Source organism: Ochlerotatus camptorhynchus, unplaced genomic scaffold, assembly GCF_037179485.1.
Source record: "Ochlerotatus camptorhynchus isolate MF236.1 unplaced genomic scaffold, CSIRO-AGI_Acam_v1.1 ptg000471l, whole genome shotgun sequence".
NCBI classification, from domain to species: Eukaryota; Metazoa; Arthropoda; class Insecta; order Diptera; family Culicidae; genus Ochlerotatus; species Ochlerotatus camptorhynchus.
In genome coordinates, this window is record NW_027040957.1 from 385,651 (window position 1) to 410,939 (window position 25,289).

Here is a 25,289-nt window from a genome sequence, read left to right on the forward strand (position 1 = left end):
GATATTTGCCAGCACTGGCCGCCCCAACATTATTTATTAACAATCCCCCTAATACACGATCTCGCTATCTACTGTTGTGAACCACTGCACAACAGGATTATCTTATAACTTATAACTAAAAACTAACTAACTAACTAACTAACTTATAACATAAAAATCAACATCAATCAATGAATTCCTAATACCGCAAGAATAGACACCACAAAGGATGTTATTCTAACCTGATTCACTTAGCCGCATGTAAATGAACATTTTCCCATCATCATCCGTCGAAAAGTAAACAAATCATCGCCTCAGCACTCGAGAGTAGGCAGCCAAAATATAGCTCATAAATTATCCAACTGTCGATCGCAATAAAACTGTACGAGGGTAATTGAGTTAACGCGAACTCACGGACCGGACACGGCGATGGTTAACCTAAACGTCATAATTTTTCAAAGCAAACAAACATGTTCGCGTGGATCGTATATTGCGAATAGCACTGCCTATGACGATTGGTAAATATAACTACCTCTATAGGTATTCTACAAGATGATCTCTGAGTGAGTATAGCTATTTTTAAACCGTGAACTGGTTGCATACGAACGGATTTTGCGGATTAGAAACACGTTGAAAGTTTCCGAATGACAAATGAGGTGTCTTGTTTCACGAAAGATTGGGTGATAAATATCTCCCGTACAGCCGATACGTTGTGTGTACAAACAAGTATGCTGAAGCAGCAAAAATGTGGTTGAATTCTTGCCTATTCCAAAGTACATCATGGTTAGTTTGACTCATAATTTGTTTTGATTGAAAACTGAAGCCGCATCTGTTCAAGGTGGTCGACACTAATCCATTCTGCATTTCATTTGACGGATTTCAAAATTTGCTCAATGATTTAAAATTTTGTTTGTATACATTCGATTTGGAATGAATACAGTCTTCCTTATTCCCGTATGTTTGTTTGCCCTTATCCTATAGCGAATTCGTTTATTATTCAGTTCCAACCTGGATCGGGTATCAAGATTGGGTCTGCTTGTTTTCCGACAAACGTCAGTTTGCTCGTTTGTTTTTAAAACCTAGCTCAGGTTGAGGTTCGCACTGACACAAAGTTCGGTTTCGCACTGGGTTGGAACTGGTTCCAACCCCGATAATAAACGAATTCGCTACTAATCAGCGATCAAATGGCGTTCAAGTATCCGAAAAATGAAAACAGATTAAAAAACGATCCGGGAATAAGGATTGCTCACTATAATAAAACCGCGCCTGCCAATATCATCCGATTTCATCGTTTTCATAGTTCATCGATAATCTTGGATAAGTCAGAACTATCGACCTATGCACTCTTATAATTTTTAGTGTTTACGGTGTGTTTACACTTCTTGCTCCTTGTGAGAAAAACCTGCAAATTCTCCAGACCAAAACAATTCATCTTCTGAACTCCATGGAACTTCCAAATTTTCACCAAATCCTCGGATACATATCCTTGAATCGAGTATTCCAGGCAGGATTCCAGGCCAAGACTGCATTCACATGTGTATTGGAACCATGACCGTCAAAGCATTCCAGTTACGGAAGCTCATGCAAGAACACCACCTTTGATGTACGGTAAAAGTGCTGCATATGGCGTCCAGCAATGATGCAGTGGTAGCCGATCGGATGCTGGAAACTACACCAGACCAAGTTCCAGCAATTGGCACCTCTCAGTGTCAGAAATAAGATCCAAAAAATTGATCGTTAATGCCTGCAATAAATCAGATAAAGGGTAGAAGGAGGATCTATCCCCGGGACCAAATCAGTCCTTCAGAAGTCCTTGCACTCCGAAGGAAGTCCCCAGGGGAATCAGAGATAAAAACTCGTCTCCTCCCTCCCATGTCTCCGATCCATGAATCTGGCTGACAAATCTCGCAAATCTTACCCAAACCAGTCCTCGGTTGGCAACCCATCAGCAGCAGATGCCTCACTCTGGCACTTCTCGTATGCTTTTCCCAACACTGCTTCGCAAGATCCGAACCTTCACCCCTTCCGAAATCCAGCCATCGACCGAAACCTGTTCGTTCTCACAACCACCTCCGCCTCCGACCCTGTACATCTCCAAACCGTGACCGAGTATCATTGTCCTCAACCCCATTTTCTTCGCCTTACGTCCACCTTTTAACAGTTTTTTAGTACTTAGATCTATTGTGATACATTCCCCGTTTTAACATTGCTCTATCAGCATGTCGTAACACCATTTTATGAAGCGACCGACATAGACTGACCGAAAGCATTTTCCCAGTCAGGTATTACATTTCGAATGAATTGCACTACTTGGCTGGGAACTGAATTCCAAATATCAAAGGGTTCTGTCAGCCCCTTATCAAGAAAAATACGCCTCTTATTGAAGATTGCTGTACAAGAGCATAGCAGGTGTTCAGAGTCTTCTTTTTCTATGCCACATAATCGACACATGTCATCTTGAAGTTTTCCTATTAGCTTCAAGTGATAACAGTTAAGCCGGACACTCCTTTGACTCCCCACCAATTTAACACCACTGCAACATCGCTACAAGTTCTTTCAGTTTCAAGATCCTCCGATGAATCCTCATCCATGCAGGTTCCGTAAACCTGCTACTGCTTGATAAGACATCGGTTGCACCTGGGCTGAACGCGTTTTCCAGATCGGTTATCCGGAAATGCTCACATCAAATTCTCATCGACAAACGACTATCCACCTAATATCTCAGTGTTGTCATCGTAATCTGTCACGAGACCTGTCATGCGATAGTTAGAGATGTGACCCGATATGTTAGAGATGTAATCGATATAAATCGATATTATTCATTTTGAAGATTTAAGTGCGAATATGTTGAATGAAGTATATTTGCACAGGATATAAATCAATTGATCAAACTAAAATGTATTTTTGCTTAACATTTTAATAAATCTTGGACTTCTGTCCCCTCGAACTGTGCTCGATTTATTATGTACACGGTTCGAAAAAGTTGTGTAAATATCTGTTTAATATGATGCACATAAAAGGAGCGTCACATATCATCTAAGTTTACATTATAAAATCGTGCAAAGTTCTGAGACATTTCATGAAATGTTGCAAATATTGTATACAAAAGCCCATATTTGTAACCAACATTGCATACAAGTTGCTCGTTTGCGTGAAATGAAATACAAGTTTACGTGAGTGAATGTTTACATCACAATTATAATTCAGAATTTTTGCTGTGTAGATACGTAAATAAGCATTATTTCTCTTAAGGGGAGGTTTACTTGGATTTGGCTGAAAAACAGTTGAACTTTGGAATTTTTTTTCAGGAGAATGAAAAGACATACGAACTTCCGGTTTCGATAATTATATTTGTCCACTATTCCTGAATACTTGGAAATTTTTTGAAGGTAAAAAAACAAAATGGCGGCTCAAAATAGCGGCTCGCGTGGAGGAGTGTCAGTCAGGTTTTGCTGCAGAACTTCGAGTGCACACCCTCTGATGGTGAACTGAAATGAATTTTTTTTTATTGTGGTTAAAGTTGATAATATTCCCTATGGCTTATACCTAACTAGAACGAAATCCGACAAAAATTGACCAAATTATGGACATTTGAAAATTTAGTGCTTTTTTTACCCCTTTTTTTCTCACTTTGACCTTGCTTAAAAAATAGTAACTAACAATTTTTTTTTCATTTTAGGTATAAGCCATACAAAAAATAGTATCCTTTAAAGCGCAATTTTCCGATTGTAAATCGGATCATTTTTTCAAGCCCTATGCTCTAAGTTGTTATAAAAAATATGGTTTCGAGAAAAACGCGTTTAAAGTTTTTGTTGCGTCCCTCAGTGCGCATGACAAAGGTTCACTCAAAGCGCCATAACTCGCTAAATATGTTTCGGATCGTAAAATCCTTTTGGCCACATATTCTACACACTTGTAGCTTTCATTTTATGCAAAAATTTTTTTGAAAAATCCAAGTAAACCTCCCCTTAAGTATTCGATACTAATATTTTATCCCTCAACCTGTAATCACGTTATTCTTCCATCTAACTCCTGAAACCAAACGAAACGAGTTGTTGGAAATTTGTTCTCAGCGATTTATTTTTTTAAAGACCCACTTTCTCTGCTTTGCTATTCTCATGGCAATAAGCATCACGTCTCTGTGCTCGCGTGACATTAAATTGAGCAATTTCAATAAGGCCAGCAATATTTCCATGATTTGCCGAAATCAGTAATTCTTTGAAGTCAGAAAAAAAAACTGTCTACAACAATTTTCTTAAGAATTGATTTCATCGTTTCTGTTTGTACTGAGTCTTTTGAGGAAACGATAAAAGGTACAAATATTGAATCATTGCCAAGCAAGCGGAAGGCCCATGTTTCTGATTTCATCATTTGAACTAGCGAAACGATTTAACCAATTATGCAGCACCTTATTTTTCGATCAAAGAAAGCTCATCTTCAGGTCAGACCAGACAGCTCCAAAGCTATGTTTAAGAAAAAGTCTCAAAATTCGAAAAAATAAGGTGTGGCCCACATAGAATTGGTAAAAACATTTTTGATTCTTACAGCGGTTCTAGTGGTCGAATTTGGAAGCTTTTGGCGTCTATGTGTTTCGTATAACAATAATAACAACAGAAGACTTTTTTCGCAGCATAGTTCGAACTAGAGTCGGTGTATAATGAGTCACGCCAAGAGTGAAGCCAAGTCTACCTATTGAACTGTCAAATCGGCTACCTATCGTGCAAAGTAAATAAACATTACGATGCTACGAAAGGTCCAAGAAAGGTAAAGGGTGATACGGTCAAAATTTGGTCAATATCAACTTGACGTATTTCTTTCAATTTTGCATTTAAAAAACCTGAACACCCCTCATTTTGAAGGTGTGTGTGTGTAGAATGTTGCTCCTATTTTGATTTTGGAATTCACTCTTCAGTTGTCAAAATGCCGTCCAAGCAAGAAGAGCAGCGTATCAAAATTTTGCTCGCGCATCGTGAAAATCCGAGCTACTCGCACGCAAAGTTGGCAAAATCGCTAAAATTTGCCAAATCAACCGTTACAAATGTAATTAAAGTGTTTGGGGGAACGTTTGTCGACAGCCAGGAAGTCTGGATCGGGGGGAAATCGAAAACCGGAAGCCGCTGAGACGACAAAGAGAGTTGCCGGTAGTTTCAAGCGAAACCCTAACCTCTCTCTCCGAGATGCCGCAAATAAGCTGGGTGTATCGTCTACAACCGTGCATCGAGTCAAAAAACGAGCCGGACTATCGACTTACAAGAAGGTAGTTACTCCAAATCGCGATGATAAACAAAATACGACGGCCAAAGCGCGATCCCGGAGGCTGTACACGACGATGCTGACGAAGTTTGACTGCGTGGTAATGGACGACGAAACCTACGTCAAAGCCGACTACAAGCAGCTTCCGGGACAAGAGTTTTATACGGAAAAAGGAAGGGGAAAGGTAGCAGATGTTTTCAAGCACATGAAACTGTCAAAGTTCGCAAAGAAATATCTGGTTTGGCAAGCCATCTGTACCTGTGGCTTGAAAAGCAGCATTTTCATAGCTTCCGGGACTGTCAACCAAGAAATTTACGTGAAAGAGTGTTTGAATAAACGTCTGCTGCCTTTCCTGAAGAAACACGGTTGTTCCGTACTGTTTTGGCCGGATTTGGCATCTTGCCATTACGGTAAAAAGGCCATGGAGTGGTACGCCGCCAACAACGTGCAGGTGGTTCCCAAGGACAAGAACCCTCCCAACACGCCAGAGCTCCGCCCAATTGAGAAATACTGGGCTATTGTCAAGCGGAACCTAAAGAAGACCAAAAAAAACTGCTAAGGGCGAGCAGCACTTCAAGGCAAACTGGCTTTCTGCGGCGAAGAAGGTGGACAAGGTGGCTGTACAAAATCTGATGGCAGGGGTCAAGCGTAAGGCCCGGCAATTCGGATTTGGAAAAGCGGAAGCCTAACTGAATATTTTTCCTGAATTTTATACTAATTGAACTTGAAAAAGAAATTTAATTTGATTTTTTAAATAAACGATTTCACCGAATTACACGCGTTTTCCCTTGACCAAATTTTGACCGTATCACCCTTTATTGCAATGAAATATAAAATAAAATTGAAGAAATCATCATAAACACGCAGCGAGCATTAAATGGTGATGGGATACGTTTGGTTTTGATCAGTAATGAGAATTTCTACTATTTTTTGATAAGATAATTTGATAAAATCACTGATATTATGATTCACTACAGCCGTTAATTTTGGTTTTTGCTAGAAGTCATTTAAAGTTGATGTAGAAGTCCTCTGTTGCCAAGTGAAAAGAAAGGGAATCCTTCGGAAACCGTGATGCGAGTTCAACTGTTTTTCTCTTGGCGTGACTCATTATACACCGACTCTAGTTCGAACGTGCTTCAGAGGAATTCAACATGGAAGAAAAAAGAAGGAAAATAATTGTGCGCAGTCATTTGGAAAACCCTTCGTGGTCTGGACCTAAGCTTGCACAAGTGTAAGGTTTTCCTAGAAATACCGTGTGGCGTGTACTGACAATTCAAATTCAAGTTTGTGTTTGCAGATAAACTTGCACTTAAATATATAATCTGGCAGTGCATCTGTAGCTGTGGTAGGAAGACAAAGGTTTTCATTAGAGATAAGACATTCAATTCAGAGCTTTATAGAGCGGTATATTTCCAAAAGCGAATATTGCCATTCATCCTATCCCACAAGCAACCTGTCATGTTTTGGCAGGATTTTGCGAGCTGTCATTACAGTAAAACTGTGCTACAGTGGTATGAAACCAACGGGATTTAGTTTACTCTGCAAGAACTCAACCCACCTAATTGTCCCCAGCTCAGACCGGTAGAGAGCTGTGGGGCTGTAGTGATTCAAGTAGAACAAATTCACAAAATTGCGTGGAGTAAACTGCTTTACAACCAAATCCAGTCTTATAAAGGTTATTTTTTTAAATAAATAAACAATGTAAACTTTTATAGAACATGTGTGTGGCTTGGGGAAGAGGAAACTGACTGGCAGTGTCGTCTAAACATCAATGAATTTAAAACCAAGTGAAATATGCTTGCCAAATCGATGGATGATAATAATGTGCACCGGGTAATGAGCCGTATTCCGGGAAAATTTCGAAATTTTCTTCGAAACCGGTATGAATAATTTCTTTTTGTATGTTTCCATTGGGGCCTTCCTTAGCTAAGTCGGAAAAGGCGCGACTACAAAGTAAAGCCATGCTGGCGGTGGCTGGGTTCGATTCCCGGTTCGGTCTGGGAACTGTTCGGGTTGTAACATGTCTCGACTTCCCGGGGTATAGAGTATGATTGTAATTGCCACACAATTATACGGATGCAAAATGGTACAGGCATCGAAAGCTCTCAAATAGTAACTGTGGAAGTGCATCTAGAACACAAAGTTGAGAGCTCGCATTAAGCTAATATGCGATAAGCAATAAGCTTGATATGCGAAGAATAAGAGGAAGAATGTTTCCTTTAAAGAACACATAAAATCAAACACTTTAGTTTAAACAGGTTTCTACTATGTTAATCTGTATGCGCAATATGCGCAATTGTTCATGTTCCAATTCTAAATGGGCCGCATCTTAGTGAGACATGCCTATTTGTGACGAAACTATTGAGTGTAGCATTTTGATGTCTTTTAGAATGTTTCTTCATTTTTTGAGTACTTTATTTGAGTGGTGATATTTTTTTGCTTAAGGGGAAGCTCACCGGCCCAAAAATAAAAAAATATTTTCGGTACGTTTTTATTTTTCTAAAAATTTTGGGAAAAATTATCATAAATCCAAGAAAATCAGTTTCTTCCTTAGATTTTTGTCAAAAATTACATGCAAAAAATTTTTTTCTATCCCATCATGAAAAAAAATTGGACTCTCAGAAAAACCGAAAAGTTGATGTTTTGTGGTTTTTTGAGTCCAACTTTATGCCATAATGACTTATAAAACATGTTTTTGCACGTGAATTTTCTTTAAAAAATTAGAAAAAATGTGATTTTTTTAGATTTTTGATACTTTTTTTCAATATTTTTAGAAAAATCAAAACGTAATTATTTTTTTCGAAGCGGTGAACTTCCCCGAGGGGTATTAACTCAGATAAAAAATAACTTTTATGTTTTGTTAAAATTGATGACTATCTACGGAAACATTGTAGATGAAGTCATTTTTAGAAACTATCTACGAAGTAATAGGGTGAAAATGGAGTACAAACAGTAGTTGCCCCTTAAAAAGTGATTCATCCATTTTTTGTTTGAATTTTACCACTTTTTAAATGTGCTACAAAGTTGTAAATTCTATGGAAATGCACGTCGCTATCACTTCGTTTTAAGAATTTACATCCATTTTTTTAACTTTGTATAACTATATTTAAGGATTGTATCTTGCAGGTTAGCATGCATTAACACCTAATTTCAACGTCATCTCGTTTAGCAACTTATACTCTACTATTATATATACACAATTCATAGCGGAATCCAAGGGGATAAATTTTCAAATAAAGTACCTCATTTCTTATTGCTTTTTAAGCGAGATTTTTAACACAATGGCTAGTTCATCTCGTGACCATTTTTTTTTCATGGTTTGTATACACACTTAGAAATACCTCATTTTACACGTGATGGAATCCATCCTTGACATAAAGGATGAGACGTAAACTAACATGTCATGTAAAATTAAGTGCTCCGAGACTGAAAAGTTCGTTACTCGACGAAAAGTACGTTTGATTGAATTGAATTTCGCGTCTGTTATGACTCAACTTTATGTCAAAATTGACGCTCGTATATGTCAGTCTCAGAGCACCTAAATTTACATTATTTTTTCTAAGTGTGTATGTATGTCTTCGACATAGGGGAATTTACGTATTCTCGGCAACCTAAGCAGCGACCTTCTTTCTATAGCCTTTTTCTCTAAGGAACGCACACATATGCAGTATTGGTTTGTTTACAATCTTTTGCTGCCAGTTGCTCTAACAATTTCAGTCGAAAGAATCGTCAAAAACTGTTTTGAAACGCATTTACAAAGCTCCAGTCTTCTCTAGTGAGAGCGAGTATTGTCGGCAACCAGTTTTTCTTCGGCAACCGTTACATTTGAACTGCATGTAAATCTGCTGTTCTATTATCGGCAACTCGAAATCAGCTACAATTTGTAGTGCGTGTGTTGCATTTCAAGAAAACCTTGCTAGATTGCTTTTTCTCAGTGGTAAAAATATAGTCAAATTGAAGCTGAAAGCATAAAGAATCGTTTGCATGCATTCAGCGAAGTGTTTTCGTAAGAAAATCCAGTGAAAATAGTGTTTCAATTTGGGTTGCCGAAAATAGTCTGTCATGCCGAAGCCGTCATTTCCCCTAGTTGTATTTTAGCGAATTCTGAAGCTAAGTCCGAGGTTTGGTGAAATTTGAGCAATATTTGTTTATATTTTGAACCTAATGCTAAAATGAAGGCTGGAATCTAATTTTATCTGATTTCCAACTTAAAAGGGACATGGGAATCACAACGGACGATTTTGAAAACGATGTTGGCATTAACATGACATGGACATGATCTGAACCAATAGCCATAATCTCAGATCATCATAATAAACTGTCGTCACTGAAGATTCCCCAATGGGGAATCCCCATATCAGGCAAGAATAATGTGATTATTACTCGAGATTCCGGCCATTTAGAAAGTAGCTGCGAGTTGGCCAGGTTGCCTTTTGGATGGACGAGATATTAGTTAAAAATGCATTCACTATATGGCACTAGTGTTCATGTCAATTTACAGTATGAGGTCCATATATCTCTTAATCCTGACCAGCTAACTTGCTACCTTCTGCAAAGTTATTCAGTTATGTCGTAGAAGGCCTTGATTAACCGATCGCAGCAACTTCCCCGATAGTCAGGATATCGGGATATAGCACAGTTTTAAATTTCACATGCACATTAGCACCACGCATTGGAAATCTTCTAATCTTAGCTACGCACCGTTTGAAAGGAATTGGCTATCTGACCAACTCTGCTCAAAACAGCAACTTCCGAGATAGTTAGGACCTTGAGGTATAGCGCATATTGCTTTTTCGCATGCAGACTAGCGTTGCGTAATGGCATAAATCTGAACTAAGGCCTGTACTCGAAAAAAAAAAATGCACCAGACAAAAGCATTCGCCAAAAATTTATTTTAAGTCGGATTTTCTGAAACTTTCAGGGAATGAACTAATACATATGGATTATGTTTCGGCATAATTACTTTATGCAATTTCCTTTCCATCGATGAAAGCCCGCACCTTTCCCTTAAGACCCCACATTATATTTTGTACAATGGTGAAGCCGACCTTTTTGGTCACTTTCATCCATTCTTTCTTCAACTCCAGCTAGTTCTTAAGCACCTTGGACGATTTTCGAACTTTGGCCTTCATTATGGCCCAAAATCTTTCCACCGGACGAATCTCTGGTGAATTTGGGGGGTTGGCGGTTTTTGGTACAAAAACAACGTTATTGTCTCTGTACCAATCCAACGTCGATCGCGCATAATGGCATGATGCCAGGTCCGGCCAAAATAATGTCTCGCCTCCGTGGGACCGCAGGAAGGGCAACAGACGCTTCTGGAGGCACTCGGTGCGGTAAATTTCGCTGTTGATGGTACCCATTGTGATGTACGGTTTACTCAGTTTACCGCATTGGCATATGGCCTGCCAGAGAAAGTATTTTTGGCGAATTTGTCCACTTTCTTCTTCCTTATGTCTTCCGGAACATCAAACCGTGATTTGGAAACGTGGAACTCCAGCCCCGGTATCTGTTTTGCGTCTGCCTTGATGTAGGTTTCGTCATCCATAACCACACACATCGTTTCGTTAACCACTCTCGATACAGCTTCCTTGCGCGGGATTTGGCCGCCGTGATTTGTTGATCACGCCGGTTCGGTGCCTTCCGGACCTTGAATACACGAAACTCAGCTCGTTTCATGGTTTGCTGAACGAACCAGGCGGAACACTTTGCCTTCAGAGCCGCGTCGCGAATCGGAAGGTTCTGATTACGCTAGAAATAATCCAACACCTTCCGGGCCTTCACAGGGTCAGCTGTCTTTGATTTTCTTCCACTTACAGCCCGCCGCTCGGTCGTCTGGGACTCCTTAAACGATTTTACCACCCGAGACACAGTTGTATGGGTGATTCCCAGTTGTCTTCCGATCCATCTCATGGTCGCAGTTGGATTTTCCATGACGGCGCGCAAAATTCTCCGGCGATTTTCTTCTTGTTTCGATGACATCTCAATAACCACTGAACCGATTGTTATGAAATTTTGCACATGTAAACCAATTCACTCTAAACTAGTTATACTCAGATTTTCATCAATTTTTACCCACGGATAAAAAAGTTACACACGGATAAAAATGGTGCATTTTTTTCGAGTACAAGCCTTAATCTACTCATTCGAAAGGTTTTGGGTATCTGAACAAGTTTTCCGAAGACAGATGCTTCCCAGCTGGACAAGATCCGAAAAGCTGACGAATAATAATAATTAATAAACAACTTACAAGAGTGAGGGTATTATCTCAGCGTTTTTGTATGTTTTTTTTTTTTCCCTTTTGGATAAATTACCCATTTTGTGAAACCAAATTCTAAATGGAACAGAATTTGCATTTGAAAGGAACTGAATAAATTACATAATCACGCTGGAAAAACAATTAGACAATTAGAAGCAAGTTGCACTAGTTCTGAGTTAAGCCCATGGACCCAAAATGAGAGAATCGACTTAGACTAAGTCCTTAAGCTACGATTTTTTTCATTCAATCGGATGATTACTTATTTGATTACAATATATTAGCAATCAAGTTCTAAATTAAGTAAACTTTCTTACTACTTCGTTGATGTACTTCGGTATCGATGATAAATTTTTATTGCATTGTAGATGTCATAGTACCTGTGAAGGGAAAGAAAAAAAGAAGAGTTAAAATGGGTTTAAATCATTTAATAGTTGGGTATAAATTGAAGCCGACAAATTTACGAAGAAATACAAATTGTTTCATCTTGCTTCGTGCCGTATTGTAAGTGACACGAAGTGATGCTAAGTTTCAAATAACAGACTTAAAGCGGTCATTTTATACGATAGATGAGGAGATGAAAGTATAGAATTGATAGTTCCGTTAGAGTAGGGTAACTGATGATGGTTGGACCTATTTAGGTCGGTTTCACACGACGTCAACATTCATGTCGTATTTGTTTTATGAATTCAACATATAATTATAAAAAATGCGTGATTAGGGGAAAGATCTACCTTTCTTGTTTCTAATAATAACATAAAAAGTTAAATATTATGAACAATTTATTTTATAAAAGTTTTTTATTCAGCAAAGAATTATGATGTTGGTTGGACCTATACTGATCTTGGTTGGACCTAAAAAATGATGATGGTTGGACCTATTTTTGCAAATGCTAGTTTAGCCCATATTTGTTCAAAAACTTTGTTTAGAGCTTATTGGTATCATGAAAAAAACCCTTTTTATACAGTTTTTATGAATTTGCTATTTAAAAAAATCAAGAAATTTGAGTTTAACTTCGTTTTTAAAAAAGTTCACTTTCCACGCATTAGCTATTCATCATGGCTCATTTTCTCGGAAAATCATTGACGCAATTTGGAAAATTTTAAACGTCAAACTATAGGTACTGTGGTCCCATTGAAAGCTATCGAATATTTTTGGAATCCGTCAACTGGTTCCGGAGATATGGCCGGAACAAGTTCCAGGGTGTATGGAACATGGACCTAATTTTGACATGGAAGGAATAAAACCTATCATTCGATAACAAGATCAATAACAAAATTGAGTGCCTTGGACCACATTGGCCACTTCCGGGCATGTTTTGGGTGCCCCCGGGGAATTTAGGGGCTTAAAATGACAGAATATCAGAACTTAATTCCGGTTTTATAGTTCTTTTTTCTCCTAGGAGTTTTTTTTTTCGGAAACATGTTTCAGTTAGCAATTTTTAGTTTGTTAACATTTTATTTCAAATTAATTCACACATAGAAGGTGTATGAGAAGTGCTTAATGTAAATTCATATTAACAGATTCTTTCCGCGCTTTCGTGGTAGTTCGGAACTCGGTGGTTACCATTTCAACCAACCTGATGATGGAATTCCTCCTTTAAATTTTCGTCCAACTAGTGACGCAAGGTCTTTAGCAGCTTCCCAGATCTTTTTTGACGCTAGCTGGTTCTCCAAATCAACACTCAACACTATTTCCCTTCCATATTTCTTGCCGTGGCTTCCCTTAATTTTTGCGTGAAGTGTCGTTTTCGAAATATTGTACCTTTTCTGTGCCTGATACGTGGTAAGTGATTTATTTCTTGCTAAAAGAACAGCCTCTTGAAAATTTTCGACCGTATAACTCTTTTCTTTAGCCATTTTTGCAATCGAAGAAACTGATCACTCGGCCAAAACGAAATCGAATTTCAAATCAGCTGCGCATGCAGGATGTAGACAAACCGAAGCGCACCTAGCGGCCGTCTTAGGAAACACATAGGTCGAACCATCATCATGCGTAGGTCCAACCATGATCATATTTATCTATTCGAATTTCGTCAATTATTCAAACATTTTAGTGAAACCAATGGATAAATGGCGTACTAACGTGTTGTTTACACCTTAAAGCAGTATTTTACTGCATGAAAATAAAAATAAATGTAAACAATATTCCTTTTTTGTATGGCATGATGACGAGCAAATGTGTGGAAAGTGAACTGTTTTGAAAACACATTGAAACTCAATTGTTTTGAAGTTTTTTTTCTATAAAACACCCATGCAAATTGAAGAAAAAGAGTTTTTTTTATGATAGTAAAGTGGTCTTTGAAAAAAAAAATTAGCGAAGATTGACTAAACTAGCGATTGAAAAAAATAGGTCCAACCATCATCAGTTTTTCGATAGGTCCAACCAGAATCAATTACCCAGTGAAAAAATTGTATGTAGAGAGTAGAAAGCGAGCAAGGTCAACTTTGAGGAAGGTATGGATGGTGAGGGGTATCTATACTTTCATCTCCTCAACTATTGTATAAACTGACCACTTTATGTCTGTTATTTGAAACTTAGCATCTTCAACTATGTAAATTTTCTTTGTTTGAACATATTTATGTTTGGAAAAATTGTTAATGCCAGCGTAACTCATTACAGCAAAATGCTACTTTTTGAAATGATGAAACTATGGGATATTATAATAATAATTGTTATATGTCAGACGCAAGAAGAGCATGTAAAGTTTGTGTGTGACACATAAATCTTGTCAATTTTGCTTTCACAGGGTCACAATTAGCGATGTTAGCTGTAATGAACAATCGCGATGAGTGGCGCTCATCGTTATAGCTAAAAGCTAATTGTGACACTCTGGAAGCGAAATTGACAAGTTTTATGTGTCATACACAAACTGTACCTCCGCTTCCTGCATCTTGCATCATTAAAAATATTGTAATAATGTATCATAGTTTCAAAATTCTGGAAAATAACATTTTAGCTGAATGAGCAATTGCAAGCCTAGTTAATACTGCTATTGTATTCATTATTTTCTTGAAAAAATTACTATTATTTTACAATTCCCTCTTAAAAGTTGTGGTTTTCCCAAACATTCGACTTTAAATCTGGTAGCGTGGACTTCAAATTTCAAATTGATGCCAATAGTTTCTGTAGATAAAGTAAGCAGAATAATTTAAATCAAGCATATATTTTGAACAGTGTTCACTCGGCTGTTGACAAAAGTAGACCACTCTCAATGTGTATCACGCGATCTTCTGTTTACTTGGTAGCAACCATTGTGTGATCCTCCGCACTGTTCTTCATCAGCAGTTCTTTCAGTCGATGCGTCGTCGACTTTGGAAAGCAACCGTTTCGTGATGAATGTGTAAGTGCTGACCACGTTTAGCGTCTATTGCTGCAATGGAAGCATTCCCCGTTGGCAAATCTGCCATTTCAATGAAACCACTGGAAGCGGCTCTCGTTCTGGGTGAGGAGGCTTATTGGATAGCGAAAGATAAAATGTATATTGCGTTGTACCTTTTGACTATAGTTTTAAGATGTATTGTATAGTGAACAAGAATCCTCGGCTCTGTAAAGTTAATTCGGTTGAGCCTTATAAAATAAATTAATAAACAAAATATATATTTTGAACATTCAAAGTGTTTCTTGTTACTTCACACGATTTTCAGAGTTGGTTGAAAATGCTACACTAATATCAACATGAAGCTTTAGTGTGATAATTTATTACTATAGAAAGTTTTGAAGAGGACAGGTTGATAGTTCAAGTACTGTGAAAATTGAATACAGCACCTAAACGGCCAATGAGATCAACCCAAATTTGAGTTTAGTTTACTCATAATCGTAAAAAATACAGGAACTCAATCATGAGTAAATTTGCCTCATGTACCTGTGCAAAACTTGTGGAAGGCATGATAACCTCTCACCCCAGCAGGCCTGGGCTCAATCCCAGTCGGCGCCGACGGGATGTTCTGAGGCATAACATCTCTGATCACGCCTTCCTTTAGGGAAGTAAAACCGTTGGTCTCCGGTTCATGAGTTGTGATGGGTCGATAGGTAGGGTCCAGATGTGGGAGCTGCTTCCCTGGCGTCGGTAACAATTGGTGCCCAGCACAGAAAACAAATCAAAGGAAAAAAATTGAGAGTTATCATAAATAAACTTTACCTGTGGGGAAAATTTCATAAAATTCTAAGACCCTTCAGGCCAAACCTTTCCGATAAAAAAAAACACAATATATTTTTATCTCATCTATCATGCTTACGGTCATTAACTGAGACTTACTCAAAATTTAGAAGAATTTCACCAAAAATTATAAAAAGTGGGGTTACTCAAAATTAGGCGAAAATTTGTTTAAATATAATTCATTTTTAAGAAAGATTCCTCAATTTCCCAAATTTAAGTAAATTTAACAAAAATTTGGGAAATTTACTATAACATTATTATTATTTTTGCTCAATTCCAAGTAACCGCTCTTTTTATTATGTTGAGAGAAATCCTATTAAATGTTGATATAGTCTCAGCAGTCGTGTGGATTGGTTGTTTTTCGTTCAACCTCTAAGGGCCTACGCACATTACATCGTTTAGTGATACGATGTGTCCATCCCAGTGCAATCAGTGCAACAACGTAACAAGAAAACCAGCAACGGAATGAGGAAGATCTTCCACTAAGCACTTAAAGGTTGTACCGACCGGTGAACACTCGTGTTTATTTCAGTTACCATGTGGACGTAATTTGTGTTGAGCCCCGGTCCCTTTCAAATTGTATCATTTTTTATGTACGGTCCATATATTTGAAATGACGTTTCACATTCATCTAGTCATGGGCGATTTTCATTGGAATTATCGATTAATCGATTAACGAACCGAAAAGTAAAATATTTGTAATCGGTTATATCATGCCGATATAAGCATTAACTTCTTCAGAGGATCAATACCGATCCTTTCAAACATGTGATGCACTCTCATTGGTGGAAAATGGCAGCACAGTGAACAAAAAAAAAATCGATTGGTTGTTAATCGAGTAATTAAAAAATGGGACACCTCTGATTTTGGTGTGTTTATTTTGATAAAAAAGAGCGCAAAATTTCATCTCTACCGAGGGGGCAGCAAAATCACAAAATTACCTTGAATACGGGGGGTATTCATAGGATGAAAGGGACCGTGAAAGAGGACACTTAAATAGAAAGTTTTTCTTCCGACAGTTTCATCTTAGTATTCATCTTTGGTTGTACCCTTTCAACATTACATGCCAATATAATTTAGTTCATTTAGAGCCGACCAACTTTATAAAATTCTCAAATTCCGTTATAAGTCCGAAAAAGGCGAAATAATTGGCCAGTAAATAGCTTGTGCTAAGTCGCGAAATAGCTTTTGAGAATGCTGATATTACGCCAAGAGTGAAATGTCAAACCGAGCAAAAGATATCATGCTCTGTTTTACCGACATGAAATGCAGTAAATGAAAACCAAAAATATTGGTGGCTGTTATTTCATCTCTTTCACTCATGCACATGTGTTGTATGCTCGTATATGTTTCTTTTATGTTTTTGATTTTAAGACTCGAACAGAGGACCAAATTTTAGTGATTATTGTTGCACGCCTCAGCCGGATGATCTAAATAATTGATTGATTGATTTATCTTTATTAGGGAGGCTTTCAGCCTGGGGCTGGTTCGCCTCCACGATGATCTAAATAAGATCCGTGTCTAGGATCCAGCCAAATAAGATTAAAGATTATAATTTGTTTGCATTGACATTCAGATGCATGAAATGGTGGACGACGGGATGAAACAAGGCTGTTTTAAATTGGGAAACACCATATAACAGGTAACATTGTACTTGAGGCGGCTTTCAATGATAGAATTGAGCTAAATGTAACAAAGAAGGTTTAAAACGATGTTGTTAAATTCTTCTTCCGGCAAACTACAAAACTCCTACGATGACAAATTGTCGAAGCCGAAATCAGGCGTAAAATACTTACAGTCGATACTGAACATCAACGAGAAATCATTCAGATCCTCCGGTTCCGTTACCATTCAATTCTATCCGCCTATTTCATAGAAACTTAGAACTTAGAACTAGTAAAGTTGATCTTTTCCTGGATTTCTCATTCAGCGGTGAAGACATTCTGCAGTTAAAATTAACTTTGTTTTGTTTTCATAATGAAACATACAGACAAAAAATTACTCGGCTTCAAATGACAGATCACGGCATCAACTTGGCATTACAGTAAGCTTACAAATGTTTCATAAACATATTCGGAATCCTAGTGTGACTTTCTAAAATGTTTTCAAGTAAAACGCCTGAACTATTATTCCTTCATCTATAAGATCAAAACAGCGCAGAAGGTGGAGCCAATGAAGCATCTTTATGTCACAGCATGTAATGTGTGATTTCTCTAACACTAAATAATATGTCATGTAAAGCATTTCAGCAAACATAATCTAAACAAAGATATGCATATTTTAGGTTCTCATTTTGTCGTTCCAGTAGACCAGAAAATACTTTTGATTTCTAAGGTCCTTTCACGTATTTTAATTATTTATTTTGTATTGTGTTTGGCATTTCTAACTGGACTCCTCAAAAGTGCGGAATCGTTAATAAAAGTGCGCTTTTACATTGTATCGTTTTGCTGTCTTCTGCGCACTTTTACGTTATGAACCAAGAAAAAAGTGCGCAGAAGACACCAAAACGATTTAACGTAAAAGCGCACTTTTATTAGCGTATCCGCACTTTTCGTCGTACTTGTAATGTGCGCAATGCGCTATAATGTAGCTAAAATTTAAAGTGCGCTGTCAAATTTTTGGTGGGATTAACAATTTTGCCTCTCAAAATGCAATGCGCCATTATGTTGTTGTTTGTTCCTGCAAAAGTTTGAAAAGCTTTTTGTCTTAGATTATGCGTAATCATAAAATATAACATTATTTTATTTCTAACTGTAATTTCATACAGTGAAACAATGTTGTAATTTCAATTATTGATAAAAAAAATAAAAAAATAAAAAGACAGTTTATTTAATATAATTTTAAATTATAGTTTTCTTTTTTATCACATCAATATGGAGAAAACGCACACCGCATGTTGCAAGTTTTGATATATCATTAAAAAAATGCTCATCCCCAGCTTAATGACATGCGAATTTGAACGAGGTTTTTATTTATATTTGTTACAGACATAGTTAAAATATCATACCGATAATCAAAAATAGATCCTTAGAATTGTTTCACAATATGAGACAAAAAAATGTGGAAAAAAATCACACGTAATGATAATTTCACCAAGGAAAAAAAAGAGCTAATTCATGAGGCTAAAAAATCAAGACCACATTAAAGTAATCCAAATGCAAACACAGCATACTACATAAAAACTCGCATAAAATCTTTCAATATAAAAACATACCGATTTAAAAACTTTAAATGGTATCTAACGTGCTAATTGAACATATTGATTTGCAATAGCATTTAACTAATTGTAAGCTCAGATAGCCTAGTTAGTAACGGCATTTTGGTAATTGATTTCAAGATTCGAACAGAGGACCAAAGTTTAGTGATTATTTTTGCACGCTGAATGACCTAAATGACACCGCTGTTTGATGATGATCGATCTAAATGATATTACAGATTGATATGTTGTTTACTTTTTGACTTCCAGATACATGGAATGAGAGAAGATGCAATGAAGGCTGATTGAAATTGGGAAAAAAAACCATTAGCACGTTTAATTGTATTTGAAGCGGCTTGCAAATAAGGATAACAACGAACACGGCGATCCCACCCGATGTACCGTGCCGATTCAAATTTCGGACACTTAAACTCGAATTTCGGACACTTTTAAAAGTTGATTATCTCGGTCGAATATGATCCACATGTCTTGTAAATTTTAAATTTTTTTGACTAGTGCCCTCCACGATCATCTAACATTATTACTTTGTTTCTAACTGGATGTAATATTTAATTAAAAATGAAAGTGTCCGAAATTTGAATCGTCCGAAATTTGAATCGGAACGGTAGTTCCAAATCATTAAGATCTTCCAGCTCCGTAACCGTTGAACTTTTATCGACCCATTTCAAAGAAACTCCTTTCGCCACGAGTTTCGTTTTCTCTTTTTCTATACGGCTCTCCTTTTGAAGTAGTTATGATCTGTTCCTGCTATTCTACTTCCAGCGGTGAAGATTTTCTGCAGTTGGCTGTTTCCATATGATTAATTTTCATGACAAAACACACAGGAAAAGAATATACTCGACTTGAAATGACTGATCACAGCATTAACTCAGCATTACAGAAAGCTTACAAACAACAAAAGTTTTCTGACTTCTATGCCTCAAGTAATGTATGTGATTATAGGGCCAGAAAAATTGCTTGACGGTACTTGATTAGTATAATGCGTGGTGGCATTTGTCATGATGTCAAGATTTAGAGCAAAGTCATAGTTTCACTCTTTGACACTAAACTAACAAGCTGAGAGTTCACTCCCATACAAAGTCCCACCGAGGGGCGCTAAGATGGTGATTTTTTGCTAATGTAATCGCATTTACTTAAAATAGTTCCAGTGTATCAAACTTGATGAAATTTTGGATTTCGGATCCATTTTTAATGCAGATTACGAATATGCATTTACCTCAATATCCTTAAAGAACCCAGTTGATAACTGTGGAAGTGCTTTATAGAACACTATGTTGAGAGCAGGCAAAAGCTCGTGTTAAAGCATCAAAGCCATACATGGAGAGATTTGAAGCTTTTGAAAACTGAATTATTTTATTTTCATATCACTGTCCTATACTGGAAACTTTAGTCGGCAGTGTGTTTTGAAGCCCCCTTATAACCATCAGAAATAGTTGATTTAGTTTTTGATGTACCTGAATGTCTAAATGATGATGATGATAGTGGTTTACCACCCATTGTAGCACGGAAACTAAGTCCAACAGCAGTGGGCTCTCTTCTCTGTTTGTCTTGATCAAGCTTAATAACCTCTGATTGTCCTCAATATGTCGCTGTATGAAGGGCCAAAAACGGATTGGGTAAATCGATAGGCAAAGTTGCCTATACGCATCTACGGAACAATAAAAAATCTCCTTCCAACAACTTGATCAGCCAATTGGTCAAAAAGACAAGCTCCAAATAGGAAGATGCCCCAATGAGTGGGGAGAAGAGCCCGCTCTTTATCCACGAAATGTTATCAACAGGTAGTGGGCATTCCCACTCTCCCCGCCCAAATCGCTTCAATCGGGTGCCCTGTTGGACCGTCCCTTCCCTTTTATTTACGTTTTTTAATGAATATACGAGTTGATTGTTATGATTATTGTCAATAATACTAACATTTTGATGAAGATCGTGATACTTATCATTACAGAAACCAATCTTAAATTGTAGACCATGTCGTTCAACTATACAATACAATGATGTACCTGAATGTCTAAAATGAACCAAAATTTAAAATTCTTACGACATTTCAAAACATATTCCAGATGAAGAAGATGTAAATATTTCATGTTTATGTAACTAGAAAAAAAAAAACTTTAATAAGACTGGTAAAAAAAATATGTAGCATATTGAGTAATCATTCCAAACACATGTGCAACAGATTTTCAACGAAATTTCAATATGACTTTAAAAAAACATATTTGTTTACAGCCACTTTTATCTGAATTCGTCAATCAAACGTTCCCGAAAGAAGTAGGGGAATTTACGTATTCTCGGCAACCTAAACAGCGATCATCTTTCTATAGTCTTTTTTCTTAGGAACGCACACATATGCAGTATTGGTTTGTTTACAATCTTTTGCTGCCAGCTGCTATAACAATTTCAGTCGAAAGAATTATCAAAAACTGTTTTGAAACGCTTTTACAAAGCTCCAATCTTCTCTAGTGAGAGCGACTATTGTGTGCAACATCTTTTTATTCGGCAACCTTTCTATTTGAGCTGCGTGTTAAACGGCTGTGTTTTCATCGGCAACTCGAAATCAGCAGCATTTTGAAGTGCGTGTGTTTCATTTCAAGAAAACCCTGCTAGATTACTTTTTCTCAGTGAAAAAATGTAATCAAATTGAAGTTGAAAGCCTAAAGAAACGTTTGAATGCATTCAGAGAAGTGTTTTCGTAAGAAAATCCAGCGAAATTAGCGTTTTAATTTGGGTTGCCGAAAATAGTCTGTCATGCCGAAGCCGTCATTTCCCCTACTTGTTGGCATACTGTTGTATTTTTTTTTTTTTTTTTTTTTTATTATTATTATTATAGTCACTTTAACACTCTTGGGTCATTCGTGACTTGTCCGGGGGTGAGATTTTAACTCGTGACTTTGGCGTGAGAGGTATGGATGTTAACCACTACGCCGGGGTCACCCCCATTCTGTTGTATTGTTTATACCTATTAAATGTGAAAAATTTCTAAAATTTGCAGGCTATGCAAAGTCTTTGTATTGGTTGATTATGTCTAACCTGCCAAACGAAATGTACCACATTATTTAATACAGATAGACTTTTATTTGTTTTGATGAAACATATTTGACCATACTTCTTATTTGAACTTTGAAACATTAAATACTTGATTTGTAATATTTGTCAAACAAAATATGCAATCAAAATTTCATGCTTTTACAAACGTGTTTCTAAATGCATTAGTAATGCCATTTTAAAACAAACAAATTTACAACCCAAATGGACTCGTGCGCTTATACTTTCTATTGCACTTATCACACATTAGTATGACTCAATTAGTAAAATAGTACCACAAACGAAGTGACAGACGGAGCGGCTCGAAAACTTTGGTGACTAACCTGCTATTTCAATTTTTCAGTGTACCTCACGGCAACGCTATCTATTCATATGTACTAGCTTAAAGTATATAGTTGATGCTATTGGCCTTGACGGCGAATCTATAGCTCTTTACTCCTATGGTAAAATCCGTAAGCAAACGTCAGACTGTGCGTGAAATTTACTTTCAAAAACGAAGAGGTTCGCAAGTGGTGCTGGTGCTGAAGAGTATTGGCGTTGACGGCGACTCTGTAGCTCTTTACTCCTATGAGAAAATCCATAAGCAAACGTCAGACTGTGCGTGAAACATGGCGGACTTTGTACTATCCTTTCACTCCACCGAAAATTCCTATAAGAAACTGTCTATATTTGCTGAAAGAGTAAATTTTTCGACGGTGCCGTCAACGCCAATGAACTGCTGTTGGATGATCAGATTGATTTCGTCCAGGCACTCCGACTGGATGGAACTAAAGAAAAGGACCGGAAAGCACCGGTATCTGAGGCGGAAAGGAAGAAGATGGACATTGAGGAAACGAAGAAATCACTTCCAGTTTTTCCATTCAAGGAGGATCTCATAGCCGCTATAAAAGAACACCAGATTCTTATTATCGAAGGAGAAACGGGTTCGGGAAAAACGACACAGATTTCACAGTATCTCAATGAAGCTGGGTTTACAAACGACGGCAAGAAGATTGGATGTACTCAGCCTCGTCGCGTGGCAGCGATGTCCGTGGCGGCACGTGTTGCACAGGAAATGGGCGTCAAGTTGGGCAACGAAGTTGGTTATAGTATTCGTTTCGAGGATTGCACATCCGAGCGGACTGTCATTAAATACATGACAGATGGTACGTTGCACAGGGAGTTTCTTTCGGAACCGGACCTAGCTTCGTATAGTGTGATGATTATCGATGAAGCTCACGAGCGTACGTTGCACACGGACATTCTGTTTGGATTGGTGAAGGACATTGCGCGGTTTCGGTTGGATTTGAAACTACTGATTTCCAGTGCCACGTTGGATGCGGGAAAGTTTTCGGATTTCTTCGATGATGCGAACATATTCCGTATTCCTGGTCGTCGTTTTCCGGTACGTAGTTAGATTTGACTTGCTTTGTGTTTTGCTGTAAAATCTAACTTTTTCTCTTCTAGGTTGATGTCTTCTACACCAAAGCACCGGAAGCAGATTATACCGATGCATGTGTGGTGTCGGTTCTACAGATTCATGCCACTCAGCCTCTTGGAGACATTCTTGTATTTTTAACTGGTAAGTGGGTCTATTTCTATGCGATGTTAAAAAATTACATTTTTTTTTCGTTCCAGGACAAGAGGAAATCGAAGCCTGCCAGGAGATGCTCCAGGATCGCGTCAAGCGGAACTACTCATCCTTCCCATTTATGCCAATCTGCCTTCGGTCATGCAGGCGAAAATTTTCGATCCAACTCCACCGAACGCCCGGAAAGTCGTACTGGCCACCAACATCGCCGAGACATCACTAACCATCGATAACATAATGTACGTGATCGATCCGGGCTTTGCAAAGCAAAATAATTTTAACTCCAGAACCGGGATGGAGACCCTGATGGTCGTGCCCATTTCGAAAGCGTCTGCCAATCAACGTGCAGGTCGAGCAGGGCGCGTTGCCCCTGGCAAGTGCTTTCGTCTGTACACAGCCTGGGCATACAAACACGAGCTGGAAGACAACACCGTCCCGGAAATTCAGCGCATAAACCTGGGCAATGCCGTGCTAATGCTCAAAGCTCTTGGAATCAACGATTTGCTTCATTTCGATTTCCTCGATCCTCCACCACATGAAACGTTGGTTTTGGCATTGGAGCAACTTTACGCCCTAGGGGCATTGAATCACCACGGTGAACTGACCAAACTTGGACGACGGATGGCGGAATTTCCGGTCGATCCCATGATGGCAAAAATGCTGCTTGCTAGTGAAAAGTACAAATGTTCCGAGGAGGTGGTGGCCATCGCTGCAATGCTATCGGTGAATGGAGCCATCTTCTACCGACCGAAAGATAAAATCATCCACGCAGATACGGCCCGGAAGAACTTCAACCACATGCACGGGGACCACTTGAGTATGCTGCAGGTCTACAATCAATGGGCCGAATCGGACTACAGCACTCAGTGGTGTTACGAAAATTTCATTCAGTTCCGTTCGATGAAACGAGCTCGCGATGTCCGGGAGCAGCTGGTTGGGTTAATGCAGCGAGTCGAAATCGAAATGGTTTCCAGTCTGCCGGAAACGACCAACATCCGGAAGGCTATTACAGCCGGGTACTTTTATCACGTCGCTCGGCTTTCCAAGGGGGGTCACTACAAAACGGCCAAGCACAATCAGACGGTGATGATCCATCCGAATTCGGCACTGTTCGAAGAACTGCCTCGTTGGGTGCTGTACCACGAGCTGGTGTTTACGACGAAGGAGTACATGCGGTCGGTGATTGAAATCGAAAGCAAGTGGCTGCTGGAGGCGGCACCGCATTACTACAAACCGAAGGAGCTCGAGGATTCCACCAATAAAAAGATGCCGAAAACGATCGGTCGGGCCACACTGACCGAGGCGTAGGTTGTGATGAGACGGTTTGGGGTAATTCAAGAGCATTTTTCGCACCATGTATTCAACGGGAATTGTTGTTATTTGCGATGACATTATCCTACCTAGGGTGTCGGGTGTAAATTAGTGATCTTTAGGGACAAATAGGTGAAATATAAGGTTGCTGCAACCATGCTATATTGTATGTCAGTAGAGAGCTTCATAAGGCTAGCCCGTCTAATCCCAGTCGCGCTCCTTTCCGTTTCTTCAGGTCCGGTTAGGTGGATTAGGTATTCTCTGGCACGCCGAAGCCAACTGCAGGGCTGTTACAAGTGTCGCAAATTTTGTGCGGTTTTATAGCTTTTGAAGTGCGGATTTTGCGGAAAGCTTATCGACATTGAACACATTTTTTTAAATGATATTTTAGCTTGCCCAACCAACTATTAATAACTTTACTGCTTTACTTCTTTATTAAATAATAGAAGGTCTTTCTAAACGTAGATTTTCCTGGAGTCTTCAAATAATTAGAATCGAA

The 25,289-nt window shown here is 38.3% G+C and overlaps 1 protein-coding gene and 1 pseudogene across 1 annotated transcript in view; one reads left to right on the forward strand and one right to left on the reverse strand.

Annotated features, from left to right (window-relative positions):
- Positions 1-25,289, reverse strand: part of LOC135712333 (cardioacceleratory peptide receptor-like) — a 325,970-nt gene that overhangs the window by 240,547 nt on the left and 60,134 nt on the right. The gene's annotated exons all lie outside the window — the stretch shown is intronic.
- Positions 5,336-24,833, forward strand: LOC135712342 (probable pre-mRNA-splicing factor ATP-dependent RNA helicase mog-4; annotated as a pseudogene).